Below are 20383 nucleotides of genomic sequence, written 5' to 3'. Positions count from 1 at the left end.
TTTCTGAGATGAAATTTACTGACCCTACTCTAAATATTTCTATACTAACTATTTTACTTAATAAGACAACATCTATTCAAATTCCATTAATAAGTCTGAAACTCAATCACATTACCAGCTCAAGAATCTTGACTGAATTCCTAAGGTTTTACACATATCTCTGTCCTTCCCTGCTTTGATTCCTGGACGTAAAAATCATTAATTAGGTTGGGAAGTTGCCATTGTTTATTTTCTCAAATTCAAGTTGGTGCCCTTTAGAGGTCACCATTTACCCATTTGTCGTTCAGTCCCACTTGCCGATGAGATGGCAACTCCTCTCTCCAGTCTATAGCCCTTTGCTTTAAGGGAATTCGACCAAATCTCTTAACGTTAGGTGTAGATTGCATTTCTTAATTTCTCAATACTCAATTACCTAGAATCACCTAAAGTTATTGTGGAATCATACGTTTCTTTTAATTCTTGATAAACTACAAATTTTGGGCTGTCTGTTCCCAAACGTCTCTTATCAGGCTGCCTCTTACAGGTATCTGCCACTGAGAGTTTGTACAGGACTTCCTGTATCTTAATTTTTAAGATTCTTTATCCTATCTGTTGCCTTGGGTTTATCTTCTTCTCAAAGCTACCATTGTCCTAACTTATGATCTCACTTTAATTCCGAATGCCAAATGAAAATTACGTGCTGCTATCTTGTGCCATCTCTGGCCATGGGCTGCCCCAACAGGGCTTAGTCTGAATTAAGCTTCATACCTTACAGTCATATGTTCACCACACCATCACACACTTCACACTGCTGTAAACCACACATCCATATCTCATGACTTGCACATCCTGCCAGTTATTCATACTGACAGCTACATCAGGCAAACTAATGTCACGTCACTCACTGACACTCTTTCCTCTCTCATGCAGAACAAAGTGATGCTCAATCAGAGTCAGCAAGGGCTAACCAGATTGAGACATGCCTGTATGTTCTAACCCTCATATGGTGAATCAACAAGGCTGAAAACAAAAGAGGAACTCCAAGAAGACACTGATGATAAAGAAACAGTATTGTCACTAGATTTTACATGCATAGGCATTCCCTCAGATGCTGACACTCCACATACTTGGAAGGAATGCTTGGAGCATTGGGAAGCCCATTACATACCCTGAATTCAATCTTAAGAAGCATGAAGCATTCAAACCTCAACTTGATATATGTCTTAAGACATAGCCATCTTTTCCAGTGGGAAGTGGTAGCTAACTCCATAAACATTTTTTTTATGTTTCATGCACCATAAGCATATTTTCAGATCCAACCATGATGGAGAAAAACACAGTGATAGTCATGACTTCGCACAGGCAGCAGCTACCCAGTGTCTGTGTACCACAAGTAACACTGTGATGCATAAACCTGCTATTCACTTTCAAAACCTCACACCACTGCAGTCTGCAAGTGCTCTGACTGTTCCCTGCCAGCCTGCCAGCCCAGGCTACTGCAGCTTATGTTAAGGTGTTGCAATCTACAGATGGGTCTTCTAGGGAAGGAGCTATTTGAGTTTGACCTGTAAGGATATGCAGTTACCTTCACAGAAAGTCAACATTCCTCCACAGCTGTGAGGCAGCAAATGGAGTAGCACTGCAAAGGAGTACTAGGAAAGGCAAAAGAACATACAAGAGAATCAGAAGTTGCTGAAAACGCTCAGCAGATCTGGCAGCATCTGTGAAGAAAAAAATCAGAGTTAACGTTTCAGGTCTGGAAGGAATAGTTCTGAGGAAGGGTCACCGGACCCAAAACATTAACTCCAATTTTTTTCTTCACAGACGGTGCCAGATCTGTTGAGCTTTTCCAGCAACTTCTGTTTTTGTTCTTGATTTACAACATCCACAGTTCTTTCATATTTTATACAAGAGAATTACTCACGGAATTCATGAGGTTGAGTATTTTTTGTCTGCAAACTTTTAAAACCTAAATTTATTTTGTAATGCTTGTTTTAGTTTTGAATTGTAACCATTGGTCAATGACAAAGGGAAGGTAAAGTAAACATTTTTTCTCTTCAGCATGATGTAGTATAATGTGAAATAATATGTTAATGAATATATTGCTCTGACATTAATAGTTACACACTAACAAACCACTAAGAGGAGAGAAATGGAAGAACTATACCAGAGAGCCGTCATCAGGATTCTATATATTAGAATGTAAATAAAGTGTTTGCAGCAGTGAGTGAAAGTCTGACAATAATTACTTGTCGATAAAGTACAAAATGGAAGTGCTGAAACTCAGATTATGAAAAGACTTGTGAAGTATAGCAGCTTCAAGAATGCAGTACAGGCCGTCAATGATCCTTCACAGTAGGAAGAATCCTCGAGGTAGGACAATGCATGTTTGAGTCCGGGGGCCAGCACAGTACTTGGAGCAAGAGCACCAGAGACACCATACGAATTTGCTAGTATTGTGGATTACCCTTTGGTGCAGGGTGCCATTGATTGGATGGGCATCACTTTAGTGCTCCATTTGCATCAACTGCACCTTTCACCAGAACCAAAAGGCATTCCACACTCTGTATGCCCAGTTAATGGTCAACCAAAGGCAGCACATAATGCAGGTCACAAAGCAAAAACGCAAAATACTGGACATAATCCATCAGTATCTTGGGAGAACTTCCAGGAAAAAAGATTGAAATTGTTTTATTTGAGGATGGGGTGGTCATTGAATTTTTGAAAAAGAGAGAGAGATAATGATTAGGGAAAAAATGGAATAAACTTTTCTTGAAGAATATGGATATAACAAAAATTGATTTCTAGCCCTTTGCCTCTCAGCAAGGTGTGTTCAAACGGCAAAGTCTGTATTGCACATGCGCAAATGAATTCTTCAGTTCTGTGTTATTGTCTTTTTTTTTGTTTAAAGAGGTATGTACATCTGAAAGTGAAGAGGTCTAAATTGACCTAAATGCAGATCTTTAGCAACTGAGCCTGATCTGCTGCACATTAAACATTGCCTGCTCTCAATTCCCTTTGTTTTTAAATCCTGACCAAATGACTTCACAACAGAGAAATCAATGGTCTAAACTCGAGTTGATGCCAACACGCTACTTGGTCTCTTTTAAGAGATTATGAAAGGAATTAAATCTGACCATTTTGTGGGCGATTCAACACAAGCTCTTAGGCTCACATTATTGTAATCTTATATCTGCTGCAAAATTTTTCCTTAACTCTTCTTGCTTAATACTTGAAAAATGAACACTCTCACCACAGTTGAGAATATAGGTAAGTGAAGCATTAAACTCAGTTTCTGATTTATATTTTTAATCCTCTTTAATGGGACAATAATACTGTACTTATTTTAGCTAGATAAAGTTATTGGTCTTTGGGAAGGTATTGAACTTTCTTCTCAGAAAGTGAAAGTCACTTTTGCTCCAAGTAAAAGTACACTTTGCCAGAAATATGATGCTAATCCTCTTAGTTTTTAATGGTTTTTCAAATTTTACTAAAGATTAGATAAACAGTGCATTTGAAAGGCAGGAAGGAAGTCAATTGGCCATAGACACACAGCTAATTTTCTGCTCCACAATAGTTCATTATTTATCAAAGTGATTTTTATATTATCATTTTACTTCTAGAATGTTTAGTATCAAATCCTATATTCATTCATTTCCTTTATAACACTTTGGATACTCATAACTTGTTTCATCTTAGTCTACGTTTACTAAAATGATATTTTCAGCTGAAAACAATAGTGATGGTGACAGATATCACTGGTAAAAATTCAACTGTGATTTGCAACTTTAGTATTGTCTCTAACATTCCACTGACATTTTACCCTTGGTGAAAACAAATGGTTTACCTGTTAAATCAGTGGAACATGCTATAAAATATGTAAAATCAAATCGAGTTCTAACTTGCTAACATTTTAATCCTGTTTTGTTTCAGTTTATTTCTACTCTAATCACTAATCTACCTTGTTACGGGTGAATGATGGCACCAAGATATTTTACTGGTTTCTATGTGTTACTGTAAGTTTCTTAGTTTATAACAGTTGATGTTATCATTTGCTATCTTGAGCTGAAGACACCCATGCAATCTAAAGATGCTGGCTTTTTTTCCCCTCAATGAATATCAGATTCCTGCAAAATCAATGTAAACAACCAATTCTTGGTGGCAGACCAAATATGTGCTTGATCCCTTCCCATTTGTGCATTGTGTATTTTTATTCCAGAAGGAACATACGTATGTCTTTGATATGTATATCTTTGTTGGTCAACAGATGAACACACATTTAAGTCCCAATTGTTAAAGATATTTGTGGGTGAAGGATAGGTACAAAAACTGAATCCATTTTCTTTCACATTCTAGTGGTAAGTACATGTTAGTTTTAGCCTGGTCAGACCAAGGTCAAATACCTCAATCATTCACACTAGAATCCTGAACAGTGTCAGATTATGTGGTTGGTTTGTTCACCGAGCTGGTTTGTTAGTTTGCAGACGTTTCATTACCCTGCTGGCTAACACCGTCAGTGCAGCCTCCGATGAAGTATTGTTGTATTTATCCTCCTGGTATTTAAACTCTGGGGTCCATTGGAATTGGTTACCTCATTTCCAGTTTTTCTTTGCAGTGGTGTATATATAGGGTCTAATTCTACGTGTTTACTGCTGGCCGCCTTGTTGAGAACCAGTCCTCTAGAAATTCCCATGCTTGTCTCTGTTTGGCCTGTCCTAGGATCCTGATGTTGTCCCAGTTGAACTGATGGTTCTCCTTATCCATGTGAATGGAGACGAGTCAGTACTGGTGGTTATGTCTTTTTGTTGCTAGTTGGTGTTCATGTATTCGTGCGGCCAGTTTCCTTCCTGTCTGACCAATGTAATGTTTGTTGCAGTCCTTGCATGGGATCTTGTATTATCACCTAGGCCACCCTCACCTGACAATTCCCAGCTAATGAGACCTGAAAGGAATGCTTTCCTGTAAGCCTGGGCCGACTGCCATAATCTCTAGGCTCTGATTGGCCATCAGCTTCTAGCAGGTTGGGACTTCACTGTTGAGGCCATTGATTCCATAAGAAGTTCACCAGCAAGTTCTTAAGTGACTGATTGGAGTTTGATCTGGTGAGCTTTCTGGCTGCTTTCTTGGACCACTAACACCCTGAGAAAAGTGACCGAAATATACACAAGAAGAGGTGCAATATTTCTGTTCCTTGTTTCATTTTTTATACAATGTCCGAGAAGCTCCAAAATAGCAATTAAGTTATATAAAACACTCTTGTGAACACCAGTAAATATCTATTACTTTCAGTTTATTAGTAGGTCAATCGTGTGGTCCACTAACATTTCCAAATAAGGTTGTTTATTGATTTGTAATGTATAGCTGCTGTCGCAACACAGAACCTGAACGAAAATGCCCCAAAAGGAGGAGTCTCATTGTATCTTGACTTTTCCGTCCTCTGATTAACATTGTAAGTTGAAATGTATGCAGATTCAGTGTTGATTTCAAAGAGAAATTACACTGAACTCACTGGGAAACAAATGAATTGCTGTTAATAAGGGCAGTAGTGCCTTGACAGTGCAGTGGGTCATGCACAGCGTCACAGGATCACAGCAGGAGGAGGCCATTTGATCCATAATCTAAGAACTGGGTCTCCAAATGAAGATCTTGATGTAGTGCCAATCTCCTGCCTTTTTCTCTGTCCTTGTCCATTGGGTAAGATATAATCAAATCAGTCAATGCCTTCTTGAATGTCTCAATTGAACCTGCCTCCACCATACTTCCAGGTAGTGCATTACGGCAACAAATCACTTGTTATGTGAAAAAGCTTCCTTTCATGTCACATTTGCTCCTTTTGCAAATCAATTTGAACCTTTTCCCTCTTATTCTTGATCCTTTTACAAGAGGGAACAGTTTATCCCTATCTACTTTAGCAGACTCAAGATTTTGAAAACTTCTATCAGATCTCCTTTTAGCATTCTTCTCTCTAGTTATAGGAAGGACACTATTAAGCTAGAGAGGGTTCAGAAGAGATTTACCAAGATGTTGCTGGGAATGGAAGGTTTGAGTTATAAAGAACAGTTGGACAGACTGAGACTTTTTTCATTGGAATGTAGGAGGTAAAGAGATGACCTTATAGAGGTTTATAAAATCATGAAGGGTATAAGTAGGGTAAATATTAGGCGCCTTTTCCCTAAGATGGGGAACTTCAAGACTGGGGACATATTTTTAAGGTGAAAGGAGAGAGCTTTAAAAAAGACATGAGGGGCAAATTTTTTTAAACTGAAGGTGGTTTGCGTGTAGAATGAACTTCCCAAGGAAGTGGTAGATGTGGGCACAGTTACAACATTTAAAAGACTCTTAGGTAAGTACATGAATGGGGAAGGTTTGGAAGGATATGGGCCAGGAGCAGGCAGGTGGGACTAGTTTAGTTTGGGGTTATGTTTGGCATGGACTAATTGGACCGAAAGGTCTGTTTCCATGTTGCATGATTCTATGACTCTAGAGTAGTCCCAACTTTTCCAATCTATCCTCATAACTGAAATTCCTCATCCCTGGAACCATTCTTGTAAACTGCTTTTGCATTGTCTCCAATATGCTCACATCCTTCCTATAGTGTGATATACAGAACACAATATTCCAGCTGTTGTCTAACACATGTCCTGTACAGGACAGCATAACCTCCTTGTTCTTGTACTCAATGGTTCAATGAATAAATTGTATACTGTATGTTTTATTAAACGATCTCTTCACCAGTCCTACCATCTTCAATAATCTGTACCCTTGACACCCTAATCCTGCACCCCCTTTAGAATTGTACCTCTTATTTTAAATTGACTGCCCATTTTCTTCCTATCAAAATGCCTCACCTCACATCTCTCTGCATTGAACTTTATCTGCCACTTCCTGCCCACTCCACCAACTTGTCAGCGTTCTTTTGAAATTCTCACCGTTTACAATGCTTCGAAATTTCATAACAAACTTTGAAATCGTACTCTGCACGTCAAGTTCTAGGTCATTATATATAAGTGGAAAATCAAGTCTTCCCTAGGGAACTCCCCTACAAACCTTACTTCAGCTGGAAAAATATTCATTGGTCATTATTCCCTGTTTTGTATAACTCAGCCAAGTTTGGTATCCATATTGCCACTGCCTCTTTTATTTCATGAGCTATAACTTTCCTTACAGGTCTGTCATGTGGCACTGTATCAAATGCCTTCTGTAAATTAATGTAAACCACATCAACAGTATTATCCTCTTTGAACCTTTCTGTTACCATTTCAAAAAGCTCCAGCTAGTTAGTTGGACATGATTTGGACATACCCTGTCTCCATGTGCAAATCTTCTTTATGGCCCCTAATTGGCTCTACTCCTCCTTTTACTACTTTTGAAATATTACATATGCTTAAAGAAGACTTGCGAACTCACTTGTATTTAGCTGCTTGTCTTATCTCATAATTTCTCTTTGCTTCTGTAATATGCTTTTTCGCCTCATTCTGAACCTACATTATTCCTCCTAGTTCTCAATAATAATTTGTACCTGCTGCCTGTCAAGAGCATACTTTTTCTTCTTTATCTTAATTCCTACCTCCTTTGTTACCCAGGGAGCTCTGGAATTGTTTGTCCTTTTGAAGGAAAACACCTTGCCTGTACCCGAACCACCTGCTCTTTGAAGGTAGCCCATTGTTCAGTTACAGTTTTTCCAAATTAACTTTCATTCCAAAGCATGCTGCTCAGCTTCATTCTTGCCCTATTAAAGTGGATCTCCATCAATTGATCTTTCTTACTCCGGACTGACCATTGTCATTCACCACCATCATCTTTAAGTTTACCATACAATGATCACATCAACTAAATGTTTCTCCACTGACTCTTACCCACTTGGCCCATCTCGTTTCCAATCACAGATAGTAGGAACTGCAGATGCTGGAGAATCCGAGACAACAAGGTGCAGAGCTGGATGAACACAGCAGGCAAAAATTTTTCTGATGAAGGGTCTAGGCCTGAAATGCCAGCCTTTCTGCTCCTATGATGCTGTTTGGCCTGCTGTGTTCATCCAGCTCTGCACCTTGTTGTCTCTCATTTCCAATCACCGTGTCCAACAATGCATTATTTCTCCTTTGATTGACGCATGCTGCTTTAAAAAATTCTCCTGAACAAAATCTAGGAACACTTACCCCTTGCTGTCCCTTACACAACATTATAGTGTATTGTAATAGCTTCCTGGCTGCTAAAACACAGAGACTGTTAACTGGGCCAAACAGTAAGGGATGCTGGGTACATTAGCCAAGTAAAGCTCAGAAATCACAAAACCCACATACCAGACACAGTGCAAATATAGCAGTCAGGTGCTAATGACATTAGCATAATCTAAAAAGCAGCAGTTACTCTGGACAGACATAGCGCAACAACTTATCCACTAATCAAAGGAGAGCCCAGACAGAAAGGCACTGAGTCCTGCTACACAAAGAAACTAACAGTAGCATGCCATCTAAATGATTGACTCTTGTTTCCGACAATTAAATATATCTCCCTGATTGGCCAGAACTATAGAAAGTTCCAGAAACCATTGAAAAGGTACAAAAATAAGGCTCACCTGCAGACCGCTCTCTTGGAACAGCTCTTGGAACAGCACTTGGAATTATCTGAGGCCTTCTGAGGAGACCAACATGGCAAGAGATAGAGACCAGCTAACCATCTAGAGAAAGAGGAAGAAAGCAGTTTCAGAGATAGAGCAAATGTGTAAAGCTACAAGAGACTTTGGAAGTTTTGTAACTTTAAGGGGCCAAATAATATTAAAGATTAGTTTAGTATTAAAGATTATTATAATGTTGTTCCTAATAAAGTTGGGACTTCTTTGTATTAGTACCAGGTTGTGTTCATTTGATTTGACCACTTTGGTATTGTGGGACCCTAGGCAAGTTCATTCATAACGTTCTGATTGGAGTTGTCAAACTTGTTCTAAGGAGTGACTAGAGAATAGTATACGTAGACACAATCTATAATTGGATAATTGACTACTCCATATAACTACACTATAATGCCAGCATTGCTCTGTAGCTTACCCCGCAGATTTGTCCCTCTACATCCTTCATACTAGTTGGTGGTCAATAGATGGCACCGAGCAATATAATTGCACACTTCTTGTTCATTGGCTCGTGTCAAGTTGTTTCTGTCCTTCAACCTTCTGGGAAATCCTTTTTCTTCAGCACTGCAACATTTTCATAACCAATACTACCACACCTGCTACTTTCCTTCTTGTTCTTAAAAGCTTTTTTTTAACAGGTATATTTACCATACAGTGCTGGCATTTCTTGAACCAGGTCTTTGTTATCACCACAACGTTATATTTCCAAATGTAATCAGCGTGAGTAAAGAATCACAGAAGTGTTATGGCACAGAGGAGGCCATTTGACAATAATAAGTGAGCTGAAAGTTGCCCTTAGTCCCATAGACCTCTCTCTCTCATTAGACAGAGACCACTGGTGGTGAGTTTAATTTGAGGGTTACTGTGTTGCAGGCTAGTGGAGAGGTTGAAGAGGATATAGCTTTCATATTAATCTCAATTGAGACAAGAATTGAACCCGAGATAACACAGTACGGAGCTGGAGGAACATAGCAGGCCAGGCAGCATCAGAGGAGCAGGAAAGCTGATGTTTTGGGTCGGGACCCTTCTTCAGCTTGGCCTGCTGTGTTCTTCCAGCTCCACACTGTGTTATCTCAGACTCCAGCATTGACAGTTCTTACTATCTCTGAAAGAATTGAACCCATTTTGTTGGCATCACTCTGCCTTGTAAAGCAGCTGTTCGGTCAACTGAGCTAACTGACTTGCTCAATGTTCATGATGTGGAGGTGCTGGTGTTGGACTGGGATAGACAAGGTCAGAAGTCACATGACACCAGGTTATAGTCCAACAGGTTTATTTGAAATCACAAGTTTTCAGAGTGCTGCCCCCTCATCAGATGAAGACTTTTCCTGATGAAGGAGCTGTGCTCTAAAAGCTTGAGATTTCAAATAAAGCTGTTGGACGCTAACCTGGTGTCATGTAACTTCTGACCCGCTTAATGTTCGTGGAGAGTTCTCTAATTTCTCCGCCCTACTCTTCTGAATCAGATAATTCAGATTTGAATCCTGTTTGATGAGGACCCACTGTTATTGTTCCCAAGGAAATGTCCATTCTAATCCGTGACTCCAAGCAATTTTGTTGGCCCAGGGGCTTGCAAGGAACTTACCACTTCGTACATTAGACTGCACCTACAAATGTGTCACTGGCATTGCCTATTTGTACTGGCACTCTGATTACTGCCATCTCACTTTTAAATGGAAAGCCATGACATCCACTAATTTCAGGCAGAACTCCATATTAATATGCAAATCTGAATCTAATGACTGAAAAAGAACACTTTTCCAAAATTTGAAATACAAATATCTGGAGTCTATATGGATTGTTATTGGCAGACATAAGCAAAAGTATTCAAAAGGACATCTGGTGCCTTATAAAAAATTCCAAATCAGGATAGATTGAATATTTAAAGTATCTTCAAAAATAAATTTGTTGGCTAAGAGACAATTTAGGTCATCTGAAGGCACGAAAGGTATGAAATAAACATAAATATTTTTCCCCGATTTACATTGAAATGCCTTTACTGATTTAAAAATCAATGTTAAATGTTTGTTTATTGTTCAACTATTTATTGCTACGTATTATTGATTTTTTGAATTGTATGTCTCTTTATTGGATTGTTTTATGACAATTGTAGTTCATTTTGAAGAATTCTGTGCTAGTCAATGCGATTGATATAAGTGCTGGAAAAGTATAATGTCTTCTCCCAATCTTTTTCAGCCAGTATCAGCATCATTCAAATCAGCTACAGCACCATTTATAAGTAGGATACAGGTCCCTTGGCATTTCCTTCTAGAAATACTTTATCCCTGGTCTCTAAGTGGGACTGTCACAGTGTGGACCCAAACATTATAATGTTATGGTTTTAAACTTGCAATCATTGCCAGCTGAGTTTGAGACTTCCACCTTAATGGCCTGAGATGGACTTGAAGTTAATTCCTTTTGTATAGTTGCTATCTACTGTCTTTCTGATGTACATGTAACCCAATCATTTATCATGGCTAGGCAGTCGAATGCAAGTGGTTGTGTCTTCCTTCTGAATGGGCATTGTAATCAAAATCTCAACAAATGGCAGTATAGTAGCTGTCCAAAAGGGAGTGATTTATTTTATGGTGGTTTTATTGCAAAATGGTTCATTCTGAATGTTTCTCTGAGGAAAATCATGATGGAGTGTGGCCCTTTTATTGCAAGTGACTGTAACACAATCCATTGCATTTGTAAATGCTCAGTCTCTTTGTCCTGTTTAACAATCTCTAATTTATTGCTCTGTAAATGTTCTAATTTACGCGAGCACCATTTCAATAAAAGAAATCAGACCAGCTCGGTGTTGAAACATGGGATTACAATGGACAGTTAGCCCAGAACCCTGACTGCACTGTGCCCAATTCGTAGATGTAATACACTTAAGCATTCAAAATGGAAGGTGGGATGCATACACTTTAACTGTTCTATCTTGATTGATGGGACAGCCCAGCACAACAGCGTAAATTAAAGCTGAAGCATTTGCAACTATCTTCATAAATGCTGACTGGATGATCCATCTTGGCCGCCCCCAAAATGTGCCACCATCATAAATGCCAGTCTTTAGCCAATTTGATTTACTCCACATGATATCAAGAAATAGTTGGAAGCACTCGATACTGCAAAGGCTGTGGGCCCTGACAACATACCAACAATTGTAATGATGACTTGTGCTCCAGAACCTGCTGCATCCCTAGCTAAGCTATCCCAGTACAGGTACAATACTGGCCTCTACCCGACAATGTGGAAAGTAGCTCAGATACCGTTTGTGCACAAAAAGCAGGTCCAATCCAATCTGGCCAAATCCCATCCCATAAGTCTACTCTTGGTCATCAGTAAAAAGATGGAATGTGTCATCAACAGTGCCATTAAGCAGCACTTGCTCGGCAATAACCTGGTCATGATGCCCAGTTTGGGTTCTACCAGGGCCACTTAGCTCCTGACCTTATTACAGCCTTTGTTCAAACATGCAAAAGAGCTGAATTCCAGTGATAAGGTGAAAGTGATAGCCCTTGACATCAACACCATATTTGACATTCAATAGTGTTACCTTTACTGAATCCCCTGCAAACAATATCCAGGAGGTTACCAATGAATAGAAGTGATCTAGCCATATAAATATGTTGGCTACAAGAGCAGATCAGAAATACTGTAGTGAGTAACTCCCCTCCTGACTCCCCAAAGTATGTCAAGCATCTACAAGGCACAATTGAGAAAAGTGATGGGATAGTCCCCACTTGCCTGAAGGAGTGCGCTCAAACAACCTTTAAGAAGTTTGACATCATCCAGGACAAAGCAACCCATTTGATTGGCACCACATCCACAAGCATCCACTCCCTCCACCACTGACTCTCAGTAGCAGTAATATGTACCATTCACAAGATGCACTGCAGAAATTCACCACATATCCTTGGACAGTACCTTCTAAGCCCATGATGCCTTCCTTCTAGAAGGACAAGGACAGAAGATTTTTGGGAACAGCAGCAATTCCATGTTCCACTCCGAGCCATTCACAATCCTGGCTTGGAAAAACGTCGCTATTCCTTTGGCGTTATTATGTCAAAATCCTGAAATTCCCTTCTTAACAGTACTGTGGGACTATCTACAGCGCATGCCCTGCAACAATTCAAGAAGGCAACTCACCACCACCTTCTCAGGGGCAACAATAGATGCTGGCCCAGTCAGCAACACCCATATCCCATGCGTGAATTTTTAAAAATGCACTGACCTAATGGAACAGGCTGCTCAGTAGTTATCCTGGATGCACACCTGAAACTGCATTAAGCCATTGTATACTTGGTGCCCCAATGCTTCTTCCACCTCACTTTGAGCAACTGGATTGAGAAACAGCATACTATCACTTTCTTCAGACTCTTAGACCTAACACCCAAATGAATTAAACAATGTTTTCATTTAACTTACTGTGGAATCTCTAAGACATCAGAGCAGAAGTAAGCCATTCAGCCCATCGACTCTGTTCTACCTTTCAATGATCATGGCTGATCTGATTGCCCTCAACTCCACTTTCCTGCATTTTCCTTATAGTCCTTGAAACCCTTGCCAGTTAAAAATGTCTATCCTCAGCCCTGAATATACGTAATGACCTGGCCCTGACAGCCCTCTGCAGTAAAGAATTCCACAGATTCACTACAATCTGAGAGAAGAAATTTCACTTAATCTCTTCCTTATTCTGAAATATGCCCTCTGGGTCCTAGATTCTCCCACAAGGGGAAACAACCTTCCTACATCTACCTTGTCAAGTACCCTAATGATCTTTTACGTTTCAATGAGATTGCATATCATTCTTCTAGATTCCAATGCGTACAAGCCAAACCTACTCAACCTCCCCTTATAAGACAATCCTTTTAAACCTGGTATAAGCCTTGCGAGTTGTCTCTGGATTACCGCTAATGCCAGTGGATCATTCTTTAGATAAGGAGCCAAAAACTGTTCACAGTATCCCAGCCATGGTCTGATTAATCCTTGTATACCCCTGCAAAACCTCCTTTCCTTTATTCTCCATTACCTTTGAAATAGAGCAGAACATTCCATTTGCCTTCCCTATTACCCATTTTACTCGGGTGCAATTTATTTTTGTGATTCATGGATAAGCACTCCCAAATGCCCCTGTTCTGTAGCAATTTGCAGTCTTGCTCTATTTAAATAATAGTTAGTTCCACAATTCTTCCTGCCAAAGTGCAGAGCCTCCCATTTTCCCACACTTGCCAAGTCTTTTGCCTACTCGTTTAACCCGTCAATATCCTTTTGCAGACTCTTTGTGTCATTCTTACCACTTTCCTTCCCACCTATTTTTTCATTTGCAAAGTTGATGAATGTATTTTCAATTTCATTCATTTGCCCCATTCACTTTCATCTTTCAAGTTATTAATATATATTATAAATAATTGTGACCTCATCACTGATCCCTGTGGCACTCCACTAGTTAGGAGCAAGAATGTCACTTCTGACTAAAATGCCGACTGCTCTCGCCATTGCTTGTCTCTGCCTCCTAGTTGTTTATCTCCCTGGGCCTTCCTGAGGCCCTTTGCTAGCATCCAAATAACAAGTTCTATGGGCTATTAAATATACGTGCAACACGTTAGTACTTTTTTAATGAAGCCAGCAAATCAATAGAATATGGTTCCACTGCTGGCCTCATTAAATTTGTGCTGAATGCACTGCTTTGAGATCACACATTGAATCAGGTCTGATTCAAGTTCTAGGCCTTAGAGTTTTGAATGGTTAACAACTGAGACATTATTAATGACATTTGCATAAGTGGAACACACACGTAAATAAAGACTATGACAGTCATTTTCAGCCCTTGTTACTTTTACTTTATTTTCATGCTTATTTTGCTTTATGTCAATGCTCGTAATAGATGAGCTTGATGAAGTATTTTATGCCTTATGCTGGCCCCCACAACCTGTGCCTAAATGTTAATTGCACAGACAAATTGCCACTTCAGAAATTATTCCAAGCATTTTTAAGAAGCTGGTGGTGATGTGGATGTTAGTCTGTTCTGTAATATATTAATTGCAAGCAATAACCTGCAATATTGCTTGGTTTCACTAAGTATTGTTTATTGAATTGATCCTATTTTGGAAAAATGTTTCAAGAGATGCAAATGGGATTCAATTCTCAAAGGCTTCATCCACCAATTGAGACTGTTAGAATTGCAGAGTGCCTTAAATTGTGAATAGCACAGGTGTTTGCCATCCACTTGACATTTTTTTCTGCAACATCAAATCTCTGTAAGCTACTTTAGCCTGATAGTGTTATTGAAGCTGAGATGAGCTTAGCAACACTCAGTTCTGTCAGGGATAGAATTCACCTGTGTGCAGAGATACTTATGGAGGAAATCTTTGAAATATGGTAAGAAAACACAAAGAGAAAGAGACCAAACTATCTCTTAACAGTGGAAGCAACCTAGCCCTGGGCAGGATCTGGCATATGTGACTATTGCCATTTGTGAGAGCTGACATCTGCACCTGGGAAGGTTAGCCACTGTGAATGTATTCTGTAAATGGGTGCATTTAACTGTAGTTCAAGTGGCTGCTTCTGTAACTTTAACCTGGGAATGACACGTTAGTGGTACTCAGGTTCCCAGAAATCACATTTAAGACCGCTGTTGGATAAGTTTCCTGATACAGAAATGACCATTACCCTGGGGATCATTCGTAGATTAGGTGCATCTTGCCCTAATCTGCCATGTCTATTTCAGGACACATTTCATGTTTGACAAATCTTCTCTTCATATCTTGAGGCTGACAGCATCAAGTGGCATTATGGACTTGTTATTGTGTTCACCTGCCCATTTTGCGTTTTATTGTGCACAAAATTGGAAAAGGCAAAAAAAAAGGGGTGGATTAGTTGTCAGGTTATTCGTTTCCAATATTGACAGTTTGGACTATAGTATTGCCTCCAAAGCTCAGACTTTTTGAAACCTCTAATCCTCTTTTGGGGTATTATCTGATAAAGTATGCCATCAAAAGGTTCATGTTATTTATCTGCAGATAAATGTTGGAGGTGGTTGTTGTGAGGAGAAAGATACGAACTAAGAGCTTAGTGATTTATCCTGAAGCCCTTTCCAAGAACAACAAACAATGTTCTAACACTGGGATTCAATCCATTCCAAACTCATTGTTGCACTTTCTCTCAAGTCCAGTGAACCAGTTAGTTTAACAAAAATAGAAAGTTAATGCTCAGTTACCTTATTCCTGATTATTTTAAGTTAACATCTATTCTTTAAGAATTTTAATAGGAAATGACAGGAATTTTTTTCTCCAAGTTTACCTTGAAGGATGGTCATAATGTCCCATCACAGTAATAATACGTGGTGTTCTATATGTATACACGGCATTCTGAAATTTTCTTACAATTGCTCCCATTCCTCTTCAGTAATTTTATTGGATGTAGGAACACAGGAATAGGATTAACCACTTCTGCCATTTTAAGTAGATTGTGTTTGATCAGTATCTCAAGCCCATTTAATCTACCTTTGCTCCATTCCACTTAAAACTGTTACTTTAACAAAAACATGAACCTGAGTTTTGAATCTGTTCTAGTCTCAGCAGCCTTTTTGAAGGAATGGTTTCCAGTTTTCTTTTGTGAAGAAGCATTTCCTGACAGCATCCCTGAATGGATTGGCTCTTAATCTTCTGTCCCATCAGAAATGGTCTTGCTCTCTCGCTCTCTCACCAAATCCTTTTATCTTAAACTCCTCGGTTAGAAGTGCTTATGCTGAAAATTTGCAATCAAATTTCTCCTTGTGTAACATTAATCATGCACTGTATGATAACTTGGCATGATATTAGTTGGCTATTTTGGGGCACATTATTAAATATAATTTTGAACATCTTAGCATGTAGTTTGCATGCTTTATCCAACCTTTTTTTTCCTATGCTAATATCAAGACAGCATCTAATTCTAATGATAATTGAAGTACTTTTTTATATTTATTCAACAATAGCTCAGATCTTTTGTACTAATGCATTTTTGCACCACATCAAAAAAACTCCTGATTAGATGTTATAATATTTTTGTAGATGACTGACCCCTTAAACTAAACAAAATATACAGAGCTGGAGTCTTTATTTTAATCTAAACCACTTTAATACCATGCTTGGGGTGGGTGTTGGTTTTGCTCAGTTGGTTTGTAAAGCAGTGTGCTGCCAACAAGTGTGGGTTCAATCACTGCACTGGCTGAGGTTACCATTGTAGGACTCTCCTTTTCAACCTTTCCCCTCGCCTGAGGTATGGTGACGGTCAAGTTAAATCACCAGCAGTCGTCTCTCTAATGAGAGAGCAGCCCTATGGTCTGGTAAGACTATGGCAACTTGATGTGACTTCAACACAATGCTTCTGTACCAATGATCATACCTCCCACTTTAACTATGTTGCTGAGAGAATGTTTGCCCTTGTGGGAGAGTCTAGGGCCAGAAGGCATAGTCTCAAACTAAAGACGTGCCAACTTAAGACTGAGATGAGGATGAATTTCATCAGCCAGAGATTTGAGTGTTTTGGGAACTCCTTGTCACAGACAGCTGTGGAGACTGAGTCCTTGCATATATTGAAGGCTGAGATAAATTCTTGATCAGTAGGGAAATCCAGGGTTATGAGAAAAATACAAGTGAATATGAGGAATGTCAGATCAGCCATGACCCTATTGAATGGCAGAGCAGACTTGAGGGCCTAATGGCCTACCCATGTTCCTATTTGTAATGGTCTAATTAAATAAAATTGGCTGAAGTTTAAATAAAGACTGAAGGAAATCTGATTGCTTTAGTGAATTGCTGTTTGTTGCAATCACCACAGAAAATGATCTCTTTTTAAAAAAAAGTGTTCAAAGTTCCCATTATACTTTTAAAAAGCTGAAAAATGACAAGGTCATATTTTAATACCTTTACTATAAACACCATACTGAAAGTTGTTGTCTAAACACATGTTTTTAGGCAAAGACTTTAACCCACCAATCAGAACTTCTCCCTTTTTACTTTCAGCACAACCAAAGATGCCACTCTTCACATTGTCCTTTAAAGTATTACTGCAATTCTCCCAGAATCAGGCCAATGTGATTCTTAGCTCTTGGGTGTTTACTTTTGATTTTTTTTCTTGTCTACCTAGAAACATTTAACTTCAGACTCTGCTATGGTAAGAGGTTTCCTGGAGAATTCTCCCTCTAGCTAAAGCTAGGCAAATCTTCCAGCTCCAACATAACATACCATGAATTTAATATTTCCTTTTTGAACACAAGTTTCCCATCTACATTCATTTGTACTGAGCCATAGTGTCATGCTTCCTATTTATAATCTCCCCCTCGCAAATCCCAACAGGTTTGTCTGTGAGTCCCAATCCTTGTCTGTGAGTTTTCATGGTACCTTCGAAAACTTTCCCTTTTTCAAAGGCCATTTCTGTGGCAATATGAATCACATGAGCTTGGTATGAAAAGGTAGAAGTACTGATTAGCTATCCTCAAGACCTCATTACTGTGTTATCTTAGGGGGAAAAATAAATTGATTAAAGCATTAACTGTTTATAACCTCTACCACCTAGAAGGGCAAGGACAGCAAGTACATCAGAATATCACCATCTAAAAGTTCCTCTCCAAACCATTCAGACTTGGAAATATATCACATTTCCTCCAGTGTCACTAGGTCAAAATCCTGGAACTGCCTCAGTAATGGCATTATGGGTATACCTAGACGAAATGTACTGAAGCAGTTCACCACCACCATTTTAAGGACAATTAGGGACTGGAAACAAATGCTGGTCCAGTCAGTAATGCCTACATCCTGTGAATGAATAAAACTCCTACACTTTCCTGGTATTTTGGAGTCTCTTAGTCTATATGCTGTTAACACACAGGCTACTACCATTATCTCCAAGTGCACCTTCTTCCCCAGGAAAACAAGCTGGCCTTCCTTTAATTCTTAACAATTAAACCGCCTGAGCCTGCTGCCAAAAAGACTCTGGAACACATCACATAACCCCCTTCATTTAACCTCACGTTAAAGACACAGTCCCAAAGCATTGTAACCTTTTAAACCTCAATTGTTTCCTCTAGGGAAAGAGAGCATCTGAAAGAAAACATGGACATCAAACTTTATTTGTGAAATAGGAAGTAAAATTAGATTTGTGGTTCATGCTCATCATTTACAAATGATTGAATAGGCACATTTACATTGTTACTAGTTTAGCCCAGATCATGGAAGAGGACCATCAATATACAGGTCCTGCCAATTAGTCTGCCAAGTTTGCCTTCTTAGGCCAGATATTTTGCCAAATCAGGTTGGCTCAGGAACTCTTTTAAACAGGACTGCTGTTTGAAGGTTGAATTCACAACCACATCACTGGGATTTCATGTTTTGAGGATGGCCCTTTAAGAGCATCAGCTGGTTCAGATCACAAGCCCAAATCCAGCACTCCTGATCTGATTAGCTCCATTGCAGAGATTGGCATGGCATCCGAGAGCTAGATGTTGTGAACCACAGTTGGCATGAGGTACCCTTTTGGATTGATAAGTTTAAAAATTCCTCCTCATGCTCCCCACCATGCCAAAGGATGTCTGTCCTCCCACCCCCATGGCCCATCACAACCCCCCTAGAAAGTTCCACTAATGCGACTGACATGCTCATTCATAATCTATCTACTCTGTAGAAGCAGTGAATGCTATGTAACAGTTGATGTATAAGAAAAACTTTCAAAACACTGATTAATTCAGAAGTTTCCCCAATGTTTCCATTCACTATAACGCTACAATGCTAACAAATTTTCAGACCATTTAAAGTTTCACTAGCTGAAACCACAAAAGCACTTGAAATCATTTAATCTTCTGTAAGTTAACATAATGGAAGTTCTAGCAGAGATCAGGCAGTCAGGGTGGTCAGTCAACTAGGGGTTTAGGTGTTTTAACAATCTAATGGTTGTCTAAGTTCTCAGCAAGGAATACACATAAGGCTTCCTTTTGTGTCTTGGAGGTGCTGCTCAAGTTTCAAATTTGATTAGACTAGCAGCATTTGGAGCTTGCCTACCATCCTTAATTGGAGAACTGACTTACTGGCTGCCTGTGTGAAAATCACCCAATGTGTTCCACTGTCAGCAGGATCTGAGTCATGCCCCAACATCAAAGCCACGAAGCCTGTGGTAAAAGGGTGGATTTTAAATGTTACTGAATTAAAAAAGTCAGAGACAAATTGGCTAGAGTTACTGAACCCATCAGCCAAATGTTGGTGGTGGGCATACTTTTAGATACATTAAGCTAGGAAAACAAGAGAGTTGATATCCACAATACAGTTAGTCAAAAGATTTTTGATAAAGTACAGCAGAATAAACGTGTTAAATGATAACAAGGTGTAGAGCAGGATGAACACAGCAGGCCAGGCAGCATCAGAGGAGCAGGAAAGCTGATGTTTCGGGTCTGGACCCTTCTTCAGAAATGGGGGAGGGAAAGGGGGCTCTGAAATAAATAGAGAGTGGGGAGGCAGTGATAGAAGGTGGATAGTGGAGCAGATAGGTGGAGAGAAGACGGACAGGTCAAGGAGGCGGGGATGAAGTTCGTAAAGATGAGTGTAGGTAGGGAGTTGGGATGGGGGTTGGTCAGTGCGGAGGGAGGGGCGGGTAGGTGGGAGGGAAGAAGAACATGTCAAGGAGGCAGGAATGAAGCTAGTAGGTAGGAAGTGGGGGTGGTGGTTGCTCAGTGAGGTGGGAGAAAAGATGGACAGGTCAAGGAGGCGGGGATGAGAGGGGGTGCTGGTTTTGGGATGAGGTCAGTGGGGGAGA

Source organism: Rhincodon typus, chromosome 20, assembly GCF_021869965.1.
Source record: "Rhincodon typus isolate 14 chromosome 20, sRhiTyp1.1, whole genome shotgun sequence".
In the NCBI taxonomy this organism is placed as follows: Eukaryota; Metazoa; Chordata; class Chondrichthyes; order Orectolobiformes; family Rhincodontidae; genus Rhincodon; species Rhincodon typus.
This window is presented reverse-complemented; position numbering follows the sequence as displayed.